We start from the raw sequence: 16,096 nt of genomic DNA, 5'->3' as shown, positions 1-16,096 counted from the left end.
GCCCCTACAGGTGTATACCTTCAGACCATGATGGGAGATCTGATTTCTCTCTCTCTCTCCCCCAATTATAACTTACTTTTCCTTTGGATCAGATCCTGTTGAAAGATTTCAGATTTCTCTAAAATGCACTCACATCTTCACTACCTTGTAGGAACCATGTAAACAAACCACTATCATAAAGCCACATTGCAGTAGATGAACCAGCCTGTGAACTACTCACACAAATGCTTTTGGAAGGGAGGCACTTGCATGTTCATAAAGGATTTAAGATATGAGATGAGGAAAAGTACTGAATGAAAATTTGCCAAAAGCAAAATAATGGTTCCCAGACCTGAGGGGGTGCCTACAGCTTGCTCAGAGCGTAAGACTCAGTAGGCATCTGATAGGTATTGCTGAATACAGTGCATTTGGAACTCTCAGCACATATCAAATGCCCTTGTGTGAACTGAATTTGAAGAATTACTTCTGAAAGAAAAAGACTATTTTTTTAAACAAAATTTACAAAAAAACAGCAGAATCTATCTGCACTGGAAAAATACTCTGGAGCCAAAACTCAATAGTCTAATAGTTAAATAAAAAATTTACCTACAGGGCTTCCCTGGTGGCTCAGACAGTAAAGAATCTTCCCATGATGCAGGAGACCCAGGTTTGATCCCTGGTCAGGAATATCTCCTTGTGAAGGGAATGACTACCCACTGTAGTATTCTTGCCTGGAAAATCCCATGGACAAAGGAGCCTGGCAGGTTAAAGTCCATGGGGTTGCAAAAAGTCAGACCAGACTGAGCTACTAACACTTATGGATGGCAGTGCTGTTACACCGTAGAGTGTTACATGGTTGAATCTCCTGCAATCTGTGCCCCTTCTCTCCCAGAGGTAGTTCTGCTTGCCCATTACCTTATTTTTTACTTTCTTTCCCAATTTTATCGATGTTCAATTAATTCCAGAATGATAGCTTAGACATTCTACTTATTGGGTTTTCTATATTTCTCGACCTCCTCCATTCACCAAAGCAGACTTGACTCTGAGAGTTGGGATTTTTATCGAATTGTTGCTGAACAACTGTTTATCGAAGTGAATAGAAAGCATTATAGAAAATGTTAATCCTTAAGGAAATCCATTATATCAATTACCAGGAAAAAGAAGAGCTTACAGTGCCATAACGTTTTGTACAAATTTATTTCCCTCAAACTTGAAATTCCAGATTTCAAGATGTTTCATCCAAAGAAAAAAGTCACTCCCATCATGCTAGAGTGGGCTTAGGCAGTGGCTGGACATCTTGCATTAAGACTTCTTTCCTTATCCTTCCTTGTCCTCTGGTCACATTTACATGTCCAGTGGGGTTAATAAGACATTTTGCAACAGTTATCACAATTGATTCATTTTTTTTTTTTCAGGTGGCAGGGATAGGAGGCCAAAAGGAAGGTGAAATTAACGTGGTTTTACTGGAATAGCTTAGGTTATAGATTCACTTGTAAAATGATAGGTATCTATGAAGAACTGTCTCTTAAACTTAAGCTAAATGAAAACCCATCTATATTCATCTAGATATATTGTATTTAATGTGGAATTTAAAAGAGAGAAATTAATTTGTCTATTTGTTTACAAATATTTGCTGAGCACCTCCCCCGTGATTCGAATCTGTTCAAAGTTATTATTTTTTAATTGAAGTATATTTGATTTACAGTTTCATGTTGGTTTTAGATGTACAGCACGGTGATTCAAATGCTTTTTCAGATTTTTTCCCCTCATAGGTTATTGCAGAATATTGAGTGCAGCTCCCTGTGCTATTCAGTAGACCCTGTGGGTTATCTGTTTCATGTATGGCAGTGTGTATATGCTAAGCCCATTCTCCTAGTTTATCTTTCCCTGACCCCTTCCTCTTTGGTAACCAAAAATTTGTTTTCTATGGAAGGTCTGTTTCTGTTTTGTATTTATTTCAGTTCATTTGTCCTTTTATTTCGGATTCCACATGTAAGTGATATCATATATTTGTCTTTCTCTGACACAGGATGATAATTTTTAGGTCCATCCATGTTGCTGCAAATGACATTATTTATTTTTTAAAGCTGAATAATACTCCATTATATATATATCTCTCTCTATATATATATCTATCTCACGTCACATCTTTTTAATATATCATCAGATCAGATCAGATCAGATCAGTCGCTCAGTCGTGTCTGACTCTTTGTGACCCTGCGAATCGCAGGACGCCAGGCCTCCCTGTCCATCACCAGCTCCCGGAGTTCACTGACACTCACACCCATTGAGTCAGTGATGCCATCCAGCCATCTCATCCTCTGTCGTCCCCTTCTCCTCCTGCCCCCAATCCCTCCCAGCATCACAGTCTTTTCCAATGAGTCAACCCTTCACATGAGGTGGCCAAAGTACTGGAGTTTCAGCTTTAGCATCATTCCTTCCAAAGAAATCCAAGGGCTGATCTCCTTCAGAATGGACTGGTTGGATCTCCTCGCAGTCCAAGGGACTCTCAAGAGTCTTCTCCAACACCACAGTTCAAAAGCATCAATTCTTCAGTGCTCAGCCTTCTTCACAGTCCAACTCTCACATCCATACATGACCACAGGAAAAACCATAGCCTTGACTAGATGAACATTTGTTGGCAAAGTAATGTCTCTGCTTTTGAATATGCTATCTAGGTTGGTCATAACTTTCCTTCCCAGGAGTAAGCGTCTTTTAATTTCATGGCTGCAGTCACCATCTGTAGTGATTTTGGAGCCCAGAAAAATAAAAGTCTGACACTGTTTCCACTGTTTCCCCATCTATTTCCCATGAAGTGATGGGACCGGATGCCATGATCTTCGTTTTCTGAATGTTGAGCTTTAAGCCAACTTTTTCACTCTCCACTTTCACTTTCATCAAGAGGCTTTTTAGTTCCTCTTCACTTTCTGCCATAAGGGTGGTGTCATCTGCATATCTGAGGTTATTGATATTTCTCCCACCAATCTTGATTCCAGCTTGTGTTTCTTCCAGTCCAGCGTTTCTCATGATGTGCTCTGCATATAAGTTAAATAAACAGGGTGACAATATACAGCCTTGACGTACTCCTTTTCCTATTTGGAACCAGTCTGTTGTTCCATGTCCAGTTCTAACTGTTGCTTCCTGGCCTGCATACAAATTTCTCAAGAGGCAGATCAGGTGGTCTGGTATTCCCATCTCTTTCAGAATTTTCCACAGTTGATTGTGATCCACACAGTCAAAGGCTTTGGCATAGTCAATAAAGCAGAAATAGATGTTTTTCTGGAACTCTCTTGCCTTTTCCATGATCCAGCGGATGTTGGCAATTTGATCTCTGGTTCCTCTGCCTTTTCTAAAACCAGCCTGAACATCAGGAAGTTCACAGTTCACATATTGCTGAAGCCTGGCTTGGAGAATTTTGAGCATTACTTTACTAGCATATGAGATGAGTGCAATTGTGCAGTAGTTTGAGCATTCTTTGGCATTGCCTTTCTTTGGGATTGGAATGAAAACTGACCTTTTCCAGTCCTGTGGCCAATGCTGAGTTTTCCACATTTGCTGGCATATTGAGCACAGCACTTTCACAGCATCATCTTTCAGGATTTGGAATAGCTCAACTGGAATTCCATCACCTCCACTAGCTTTGTTCGTAGTGATACTTTCTAAGGCCCACTTGACTTCACATTCCAGGATGTCTATTAAATAAATATAATATAAATATATTAAAATATATTATATATATATATATCTCACATCTTTTTAATCCATACGTCTGTCAGTGGACATTTAGGTTGCCTCCATGTCTTGGCTATTGTAAATAGTTCTGCAATGAAGGTTCTTATTTTGATGAAATTCTTGTCCATTTCACCATTTTAATACATAACATTTTTTTAGAGGAGCTATAAAGGTGATTTTGTTTATCCTTTTAGTAAATGCTTACATGTTAGCTACTGGTGTTCTCAAGAAGTTTAAACCAGAGTGATTACCACAGCAAATAGTATCCTGTTTTCCTCTAACTGGGAGATCTACCAGGAAAGAGATACCACAGCAAATAGTATCCTGTTTCCGCTAACTGGGACTTCTACCCGGAAAGAGAGGAGGTGGGTAGGGGCTAAATGGCTGAGCACACTCTTGGATCTCCCAAGCCACAGAATTACTTTCCAGTAAATTCTCTTTAATTCTTAAAAATTGCCCTATAACCCAAGGAACTATCCCATATCAGTACATTTATTTTGTGTTATCAAAGGCGACATGACAAGAGGGCTGATTTTCCAATGGTTGTGGATACATTTGAAGAGTAACAACTTGACAACAGATTAGTATTTATGGGTAGCATAGTTTATAATCATTTTGTTTTTCACCTTCCTTGGAATAGTGTCTAAGAAAGAAGGTTATTTTTCTAGTTCCTTGAAAATTGTATGTGAATACTTTTATAAATAAAAACATATATATTTTTCTCTAGTTTTTTCAGTTTTTCCAGACCACTTTATGTGTCTTTTTTCCCGCTCTGTATAGCTTACATGCGGCTATAGACAAGGTTTGTTCAGATGACCTTTGTGCAAATTGGTATTTAATGATAATAATGACTTCTTGATTTCACTGTTATCACTTAATAATATTTAAAGCATTTGGATTAGGCAAGGCTTCTTAATCTTGACACTATTTATATTTTGGACCAGATTATTGTTTGTTGTGGAGGGCTGTCCTGTGCACTGCAGATTATTTATCAGCATCCTTGACCTCTACCCACAGATGCCAGTGGTACTTCCCAGTCATGCCAAATGTCCTCTGGGGACAAAATCACCTTTTCCCCTCCTTTACTGGGCTGAGAACCATTGTATAAGATATTGCTGAAACAGTTCTTCATGTGAATGGGAAAAATTAAGCTCCAGCTGTTCATTTACAAATCCATGCTTAAATCTCAGAATTGTAATACCAATTTTTCAGAAACTCCCAGGGATTTTTAAAATTAAGCTTAAGGACATTTATTTGCCCTGTACAATTTTCAGAACTCATTATCAATAATTAAATTACAGATTTTCAGTATAATGTTGGTATTCTTTGAAGGATGTACATATATCTCATTAAAAGAACAAAGAGAAGCAACTGCTAGGCCCTATACACCTTGCAGCCTCCTACAGTTTTCTTACAAAAGCCAGGACTGTTTGAATGATTATAGCTGGGAAAATGAGAACTGGAGACTTCTTGATTCCATCTGAAGACTAAATTTTAATAATTTTTTACATTCTTCAGCAAGTGAATAACGTTTGCAAGTTTTAGGTGACCTTAACTAAAAGTCCATGGATTTGTTAGTGAAAGAGCTAGGTGGTTGTTTACCAAGTTCTTTAAGCATCCCTTCCCAGGTTTGCTTGCTGGTAGCAAGGCTAAGTTTGAGAAATTTGGAAAGACCTACAATATTTTTCCCTAGCCATTCTCTTTGTGCATAGTGGGACTTGCACAAACTTCCTTGCATAACTTCCTGCCCCTACTCCATCTTTATTCATGTATCTTTTTATCTTCTCCCCTCTCCATCCTTACCCTCCAATCATCCCCTCCCCAATACATAGGACAGCCTCCCGACAAAAAAGTTTAAAGAAATAGATTTTTTAAATGTCTGTTATTAAAATTATTCAGTAATCAACTTTTGTGGACTGAAGCTAGAGAGTTGTATAGCATTTAATGAAAACTTGTTCATTTTTTTTCTTACCTGTCACTTGTTTCTTCGTTCACATTTTGGGTAAAATTAGTCTTGTACCAGTGAATCAGGAAATTTTTATTTTAATATTAAGACACAGTATCTTGTTTGTAATTGATGCCAGCTTAATCTTCTGGCTGTTTCAAATAGTACCTCCTCTGGCCCAGAACCTCTTTTCATACACAAGAATTTCCAGAATTAACTTTCGTTTGGGAATACTTAGTTATTAGAAATAAATAAATGAAGAAGAAGTCTGTATTCATGATTAGAGCTAATAGGATAGGTCATTCCATTCTCATTAAAAACAATGCATGAGAATTAATTTTAGATTTATTTTATCCTGTTTTCCATAAGTAAAGGATGTTCCTGTTTAAACTTTTGAGTACCCCATTGATTTCTGAAATACCGTATTGTATAAATATGACATTTCCCCAGGACTTTGATATTTTATCTTTCCAGAACATGAAATAGGCACTAAGTGCTGGTGAACACTAACTTTCAAATTAAACTCTTATTAAGTACAATTTCCCCTACATTCAAATGGAACATATTTCTGCAAAGCTGCAGAGTTAAATGCTTTTCAAATACCAACTGAAATGTGCACGATAAAATTACTAGCTACAAAAGATGTAGAGGTTGTTTTCTTAATTTAGGGTTTCATTTTGGACAAAAAATATTATAGCTCAATTTGAAGCCTTTGTTTTCTCTAGTAAATCTTTTTTTGCAAATGTTATTCTACTTTCTTTTAGAATAAATGCCAATTTTTAAAAATAGCACAGTTAATTTACAATGGTCAAGAGAAAAAAGTATGGGAAGTTTTTTGTTTGCTTGTTTTGTCTGTTAGTTTTTGTATTTTATAAATTTTAATCTTATTGTATATTTCCATTAGAAAAATAAAGACAAAAATACAGAATTCCTTCCACCTGGTTCTTGTAAATTACTGTTTTGGTGTCTGTTAGGTGACCTTTAATGCTTGAGAGAGTCATCTGGGACTCAAGAGTAAAGGGAATCTAACTGCATGGAGCAGATGGAAGACTGGGAGGTTGCCAAGGGCCTGGGCAGAAGAATTTTTAGATTATATTTTCCTATCAATAAATATCTGGGAAGAATTTTGTTTCCAGAAGATTTACTAAAAGTATATCTATTTTTGTTTTTTGATTACATGAACTGTAAGGCAGATTTCTGTACTCCATAAGGACATGAAATAAGTCAATTTAGGTGTCTGTATCCATTCTTTTTGGGACACTGAAAGTTGAAGGTCAGTTAGGCCCTCACTGCCTGCCAACTGCTAATTAACTTGTAAGTTCCTTATTTATAATAGTGAGAGGATTGAATCCAAAAGTCGATATTTAAGTTACTCTATTAAATACATTACCAATGGGACCATTGACATTCTTGTGTGTCTGAATAAGGTAATTTTTCTCTCCTTAAATAATTATTAAATGTATTATTTCAAAAGCAACTTTAGTAAATGCTTGCATTTTCTTTAAAAAAAGATAGCAACCCTTTGAAACATCTGAACTTTCTCATCATGCTAACCTCAAAACAAAAAACAAACTTCACTGAAATCTGCAGTTTCCTATAACATCTGTGTTTACGTCATCGTCTCACTTTGGTATATGATAACAATTATTTACCAGATAGGTAGAGTGGCTATTTTCCCTTTAACAATAGTAAATGAATATCAAATCCTGCTTGTCACTTATATATATTCATATAATTACACACTTTACTAATAATAAGTATGCTTTTTTCCTTTTTAAAATATATTATGGTCTTTGGAAGCTCTTGGATAAACAAGTCACTGAAAATAAACTTATGTAGTAAAATACTGTGGTCCTGAAAAACTGCACACTACTTTATTTGGAAATAGTAGAATTTGCAGAATGTTGCTGTAAAGGGCATGCTACTCAAATTACTTGGTTCTAAAGACTCTTACTATGAAAGCAAAGTATTTTCTGAAGGAGTAGAGCACAAATAGCTAAATGTTTGAGCCAAAAACTTGAGTTATTATTTTAACATCTTGGAAAAGCATATCCAATTTCACCATGTATGTATTGCAAGTCTTTTTCATTAAAAAGGTAGCATAATAGAGTAAGCAAGAGGTAACAATTGTTAGGCTTAAATTAGGATGCTGATAGTCTATCAGTGCCAGACTGTCCTTTAGAAAAAAAGATTAAAATGCAGTTAAATTTTTAGGATGCTGATAATCTTATCAGTGTTAGACTGTCCTTTAGAAAAAAGATTGAAATTCAGTTAAAATTCTTTTAAGTGTAAGGAAATGTTTGGGGATATTAAAGGCTACTTTAGAGCCCACACTCCTGCAATGTATCTTATTTTCTCTAAAATTTCTTTAGTGTTTTCTTGGTTTTTTTTTTTTTTCCTGCCATAGGTAGTGCCGCTATGACAACTATTTTCCCTTTTCTTTCCCTTTCCCTTTTCTTTCTTCTCTTTCTTGTTTTCTTCTTTTCAAAATATTATTTTCCCCAGTCACAGTCTTACTCATTAACAATATCTCAGGGTTGAGAAGTATTTTAGAGGTTCTAGACTAATGATCACTCATAAACAAATCTTCATATATTACATGCAGGCTCTGCTGGAATATCTAGCAATGGTGAATTACTTTATAAAGCAACCTAAATTTGGTTGTTAGAAAATTCTTCATTATACATGCTGGGGTCATCTATCTACCTAAAATTCTCCTTCCCTCCCCTCCTTTTTCTTTCTCTATCTCTGTATCATCTTCTGTCCTCTATAGCTAAAACAAAGGGTGAAATATCTGCCCTATGAATATTTGAAAATAGTTTCTAAACAAAAACCCCTGTCCCTACTGAATCTCTTTTCTAGTTGAACAGATTTCTATTTCCTTCAGTTATTCTTCATGTGTTACTGTTTTCAAATGCTTCTTGTAATTTTCTTATTCTCTGAACCTTTTTCATATTTCAAAAGCCACACTTAAAGTATAACACTTGGTCTGGAGTTTGAAAAGTACAGAATAAAGCAAGAATACTTCTTTGTCATGGTGATCTCTAGACTGTTTGATTTTTTTGACTACTCTATCCTAGTGCTGATTCAGATTAATCCTATTAGATATTAAAATCTCTAAGTCTTTTGTATTCATTTGTATTTTGGTTAGGTCATACTGCTAGTATGAAGTAATTAACGATTTGAATTTAAGAGGATAAGTACATTATTCCTATTAAATTGTGTCATGCTTTGAGTTGTTTTCTTCCTTTTGTTACTCTGTAATTTTGCTTATACCTTTGTCCAGAGTCACTGATAAAATATTGAGTTGAAAAATATTGAGGGTTGAAAACCAAGTTATGAGGCATTCCAATTTAATGGCTATAAACAGAGACAATTTCCAAATTTTTAGCTCTTGCTGTGCCTTCTTCCAAGCTTAAAATTCATATATCCTTTTGACAACTATGACATTTCACACCTTATATATTCAAAAATTAGCCATTGATGTCTACTGCCAACCCTCTAGACATTCTCATTACACAATTGGTCAGTACCCCAAATTAAGAATCAGCTTTATTTTCTCCATTTCTCTCATTGCTTCCTTCCCCATCAAGTCTATTAGTTCTATCTTCAAAACCAATGCTTTCATCTTCTTCCATTTTCATTTCCCTTCCCTGATCTAAGTTTATGTCTTACCTGAACCATCTCAATAGGTTCCATGTTTAATTTTGAATCCACTCTTCTCCCAGAAATTGCTTTTACCACACACAGCCAAAGGATCTTTTAATGTAGAACTACCATGTTGCTAAGTCACTTCAGTCGTGTCCAACTCTGTACAACCCCACAGATGGCAGCCCACCAGGCTCCCCCGTCCCTGGGATTCTCCAGGCAAGAACACTGGAGTGGGTTGCCATTTCCTTCTCCAATGCATGACAGTGAAAAGTGAAAGTGAAGTCGCTTAGTTGTGTCTGACTCTTAGCGACCCCATGGACTGCAGCCTACCAGGCTCCTCCGTCCATGGGATTTTCCATGCAAGAGTACTGGAGTGGGTTGCTATTGCCTTGATCCAGCAATTGGATTCAGGTTATTTATCTGAAGGAAACAAAAACACTAACTTGAAAAGATATCAGCACCCCCATGTTCACTGCAGCATTATTTACAATACCCATGACATGGAAAACAACCTCATAACCCATCAACAGATGAATGGATTAAAAATTGTGGCAGATATATACAGTGGAATATTACTCACCCATAAAGAAAAAAAATTCTGCCATTGGCAAAACATGGGTGAAGTTTGAGGATATAACGTTAAGTGAAATAAATTACACAAAGACAAATACTGTATGATCTCACTTAAATGTGAAATCTAAGAAAAAGAAAGAGAACTCAAAGATACAGAGAATATATTGATGGTTGTGAAAGAAGATGGGGAGTGGATGAAATGAATAAATGGAGTTAAAAGTTACAAACATCCAGCAATAAATAAGTGCTGGAGATGTACAGTATGGCAACTACAGTCAATTTTATAAAGTGATTGTACTAAGAAGGCTGAGTGCTGAAGAACTGATGCTTTTGAACTGTGTTGGAGAAGACTCTTGAGAGTTCCTTGGACTGCAAAGAGATCAAACCAATCAATCCCAAAGGAAATCAGTCCTGAATATTCATTGCAAGGACTGATGCTGAAGCTGAAGCTCTAATACTTTGGCCACCTTATGCAAAAATGCGAACTCATTAGAAAAGCCCCTGATGCTGGGAAGGATTGAAGGCAGAAAGAGAAGGGGACAATGGGATAAGACGATTGGATGGCATCATCGACTCAATGGACGTGAGTTTGAGCAAGCTCTGGGAGATGGTGATGGGCAGGGAGGCCTGGCATGCTGCATTCCATGGGGTTGCAAAGAGTTGGACGTGACTGAGTGACTGAACAATGACAAGTACTCCCACCAGCAGTAAATGAGAGTTCTAATTGCTCCACATCCTTACCATGTGCTTCTACAACTTTGAATTTAAATAGCAAAAACAATATAAGAATTAGATAATTCAACAAGAGTAGAAGAAAATATTAAGGTTGCAACATCAAGAGTAAAAGGTGACAGATCTTTGTGATTATTTTAAAATCAGGAGGTAGATGAAAAACAAGCCAAGTACTGATTTGAGGCTGATATTCTTTCCAAGGGATGAATCGCTGGAAACCATTTACTCATAGGAACACACAAGGATGAAAATAATTAACCTAGTCCCTTTAGGGGATGCATTCTTATTCACTGTACTTGCTTTCTATGAAGGGATAATATTAAGTGTTAGGGGAGATATATTGCTTTTACCAAACTGTCTTTGAAAATATCTTATTATGAGTGACCAAGTTATTTTTCTCTGAATATGTTGACACATTCAGTATCACATTTCTTCATTACATGTTAATGACTTCTGTATTTCTCGTCTTTGTTTTCTCTTCAGTCTAGTTGCTTACCTGGTTTTTATCTTCCTCAGACATATATATTCCCTTTTAGCTTAACTTCATACAACTTTAAAAAATATGTAAACCTGTAGCACATTACAAAGCTACAATTCTGATGTCTAATGATGACAGTTGAGAAATACTGATCTAATTCTAATTGATAATTCTGACTAACATTCATGGTGTAAAGACAGTGTTAGTATGTCAGGGGAGAAGGAAATGGCAACCCACTCCAGTATTCTTGCCTAGAGAATCCTGTGGACAGAGGAGCCTGGTGGGCTGCTGTTCATAGTGTCACACAGAGTCAGACACGACTGAAGCAACTTAGCATGCATGCATGCATTGGAGAAGGAAATGGCAACCTACTTCAGGGTTCTTGCCTGGAGAATTGCAGGGACAAAGGAGCCTGGTGGGCTGCCCTTTATGGGGTTGTACAGAGTTGGACACAACTGAAGTGACTTAGCAGCATCAGCAGCAGCAGCAGCAATATGTCAGGTCTAAACCAAACGTTTTCAAGAGTACAAGGAGGGCACTGTTGATAATTATATAAAGACAACCAACATAGAGATTGTAATAGGAAAATTGTGACCTATTACCATCCAAACTTGATAACTGTCTTCAGATCATCTTACCTTCAAAGTTCCTGGACTATAGACAGTGGACACTGTATTTTGGTTGCTTTAAAGGGATGAGAGTTGTTCAGGAGTTCAAGGAAAGGAGAGTCCACCCCTTCCTTCTGTTCAGATCAGATCAGATCAGTCGCTCAGTCGTGTCCGACTCTTTGCGACCCCATGAATCACAGCACGCCAGGCCTCCCTGTCCATCACCAACTCCCGAAGTTCACTGAGACTCACCTCCATCGAGTCAGTGATGCCATCCAGCCATCTTATCCTCTGTCGTCCCCTTCTCCTCCTGCCCCCAATCCCTCCCAGCATCGGAGTCTTTTCCAATGAGTCAACTCTTCGCATGAGGTCGCCAAAGTACTGGAGTTTCAGCTTTAGCATCATTCCTTCCATAGAAATCCAAGGGCTGATCTCCTTCAGAATGGACTGGTTGGATCTCCTTGCAGTCCAAGGGACTCTCAAGAGTCTTCTCCAACACCACAGTTCAAAAGCATCAATTCTTCAGCGCTCAGCCTTCTTCACAGTCCAACTCTCACATCCATACATGACCACAGGAAAAACCATAGCCTTGACTAGACGAATCTTTGTTGGCAAAGTAATGTCTCTGCTTTTGAATATGCTATCTAGGTTGGTCATAACTTTCCTTCCCAGGAGTAAGCGTCTTTTAATTTCATGGCTGCAGTCACCATCTGTAGTGATTTTGGAGCCCAGAAAAATAAAGTCTGACACTGTTTCCACTGTTTCCCCATCTATTTCCCATGAACTGATGGGACCAGATGCCATGATCTTCGTTTTCTGAATGCTGAGCTTTAAGCCAACTTTTTCACTCTCCACTTTCACTTTCATCAAGAGGCTTTTTAGTTCCTCTTCACTTTCTGCCATATGGGTGGTGTCATCTGCATATCTGAGGTTATTGATATTTCTCCTGCCAATCTTGATTTCAGCTTGTTTTAGTATCATATAATAGAGAAAATATGAGTTTAGGGTTTTAATTCCTGTTTCTAAAATCACCATCTGTGTAACTTTGTTACTTGATCTCTTTTATCCTTGGATTCTTTATTGAAAACGGATGATATAAGAATGAAACAAAATGCTAGAGAAATTGTTTAACTTTACTATCACCAGAAAAGATACTCAATACACATCACTCACCTAAGAGGATCAATGCTTGCAAATAAGAAAGTAATCAAACGGAGAAGAGGTGACTTCATAATGAAAAAGATCCAATTTTCTCACCAAGCTTATAATTCTTAATATTGTATGTATCTTTTATATTTTCTCTGAACACTTTTATATTTGCTTCTAAGAACTGTTCTGTGAGAAAGGCATGGCAATTTTTATTATACCATATTAGAGACAAAGAAACAGAGGCTCAGAGAATTTCATAGTTTTGACAAAATTGCCATGGTTATTAAATGTTAGGTTCAGGATGTAAACTCAAGTCTCTTGCATTTTGGTCTAGGATTTTTTTTTTTTTTAATGTGTCTGGCTCTTCCTGTCCTTTTTAGGTTCATGGATGGGTAATTAATTAGCTCTGTTAATTACTTCTTAATCTCCTGGACTTGAGATAAGACACTGATTTGAAAGGAAACTTGTAGTAAAATATTTAAGATGTGCTTGCTAGTATGATATGCTTTGCTTTATTTCAGACATAAGTGAGATGTTGATTATAGTTTTGGAAGCAGCTAAAGGATAAAAATTACGAACTTTTTATTATTTGCGTACGTATTACACATTTTATATTTATTTTAAAATGAATGTTCAGTTCTGCAGTTGCTTTTCTCTGAAAACTAGAAATACCTCAGATAGTTTTCCATCAACCTTCTCTACAGTGAGAGTATTATGCTCTGGGAATGCTAATATTGAATCCGAAATAAAATTAATAATTTCAATCTGTGATATAAAGCACATAAATTATTTCAAAGGTAAATGAAAAATAAATCATGGCCCAACTATTGTTAGGATTATTCTCCACCTCCTACTTTAACTGATAGTATGAGAAAGCTGGAGTTAATACTGAAACATTTACAGCTTAATAGTCAAGGCATTGCTAGTTATTCAACAACAAAGGGAAGAGGGGGAAACAGGTGGACAATGTTTCAGCTCAAAGGGAATGGCTCATGCTTCTCCAAGGGGGGTGGGTTGACCCTGAGCACTGGGAGGGAAGGGCCACCCACATGGCTGCAGGTTCAACCCAAATATTTCTAAAGTGCCTCAGAAAACACTGCACTAAAATAGTAGAAAGAAGTACATGTACTTTGTATGACTTGGGAGAATGGTCCAAATAGAAGATAGAAGCCACTGGAAAAAATTTAGATGTATTTTTAGGTTTCCTTTTTTACATAACAGCTTTATTGAGCTATAATTCATATACCATACAATTTACAAATTTAAAGTGTATAATTCAATGGGTTTTGGTATATACACAGCATTGTACAACTATCACCACAATCAATTTTAGAACATTTTCATAACCCCAAGAGATACTGTTTACACTTTAGCTCTTATCCCCAATTCCTCCATCTTCCCAGCTCTATGCAAGTATGGTCTATCATCTGTCTCTGTATATTTGCCCATTCTGGGCACTTCATATAAAATAATTTATATAATGTGGTCTTCTGTCACTGGCTTGTTTAATATATCATAATATTTCCAAGGTTATTCATGTCACGTCATATATCAGTACTTCATTCCTTTTTATTGCTGAATAGTGTTCCTTTGTAGCAATATTATCTATTCATCAATTGATGGATATCTGGGTTGTTTTTCATTTTTTGGTTATAATGAATAACGCTACTATGAATATTTGGGTACAAGTGTTTATAGAAACATATTTTCATTTTTCTTGCATCTATACATAGGGGTGGAATTGCTGGGTCTTGGAGAATCCCAGGGAAGGTGGAGCCTGGCGGGCTGCCATCTATGGGGTCGCACAGAGTCGGACACGACTGAAGCAACTTAGCATAGCATTGTAACTCCATGTTTGTTCTTTTGAGGAACTGCTAAACTTTTTCAAAGTGGCAGCACCATTTTACATTTTCACCAGCAGTGTGTGAGTGTTCCAGTTTCTCTACATTCTTTTTTTTTTTTTTTTAAGTGTGTGTTTTTTTTTTTTAATTTTTCTAATTTTATTTTATTTTTAAACTTTACATAATTGTATTAGTTTTGCCAAATATCAAAATGAATCCACCACAGGTATACATGTGTTCCCCATCCCGAACCCTCCTCCCTCCTCCCTCCCCATACCATCCCTCTGGGCCGTCCCAGTGCACCAGCCCCAAGCATCCAGCATCGTGCATCGAACCTGGACTGGCAACTCTTTTCCTACATGATATTTTACATGTTTCAATGCCACTCTCCCAAATCTTCCCACCCTCTCCCTCTCCCACAGAGTCCATAAGACTGTTCTATACATCACTGTCTCTCTACATTCTTATCAACATTTGTGTATGTTTACCCTTTTTGAGTATAGTCAGCCTAGAGGATGGTAGGTAGTACTGCTTTTTAGTACTTTTAGTACTTTTCACTACGTTTTAGTCTTCTTGGGCTGCTATAACAAAATACCTATAGACTGGATGACTTATAAACAACACGCATTTATTTCTCATGTTTCTGGAGCCTGAGAAGTTCAGGATCATGGTGCTGGCAGATGGCGTTAATTGAGGGTTTTCTGGTTCATAGACAGCTGTCTTTTGCTTTGGTTTCACATGGTGGAAGGGGCTAAGGAGCTCTCTGGGGTCTTCCATACAAGCACTCCTGTTCATGAGCACTTCACCCTTATGACCTAAGTAAGTGAAGTGAAGTTGCTCAGTCGTGTCTGACTCTGCGACCCCATGGGCTGTAGCCTACCAGGCTCCTCTGTCCATGGGATTTTCCAGGCAATAGTACTGGAGTGGATTGCCATTTCCTTCTCCAGTGGATCTTCCTGACCCAGAGATCAAACCCGGGTCTCTCGCATTGTAGACAGATGCTTTACCATCTGAGCCACCAGGGAAGTCTTAAGCCTCACTTGATACCATCACATTGAACACTAGGATTTCAATATATGAATTTTCAGGGCACATAAACATCTAGACCATAGCACTCATTGATTTGCATTTTTCTGATAGCTAACTATAGATTTCATTTTTGTCCAGAAGGCTAGTCAGTATATATGCCCTTCAGGGGAAGCAATGAACTTCTGAAATTCAAATTTGAATAATTTTATCATTATATAGTCTCTCCACTGTGAGAATTCTTTGTTCATTTCATGTAATTCCCTTTCCATAATTATGTCTTTCCCTGAACTTCTCATGTGGCAATTAAGTTATAGTGTATTTATTGTTGCTGCATTAAATTATATTTATGTACTGTGTTGTTATAGTATATTGTCTTATT

The sequence above is a fragment of the Bos mutus genome, chromosome 4, assembly GCF_027580195.1.
Source record: "Bos mutus isolate GX-2022 chromosome 4, NWIPB_WYAK_1.1, whole genome shotgun sequence".
Lineage (NCBI taxonomy): Eukaryota > Metazoa > Chordata > Mammalia > Artiodactyla > Bovidae > Bos > Bos mutus.
The sequence above is the reverse complement of the archived record's forward strand: the minus strand, read 5'-3'. Positions refer to the sequence as shown.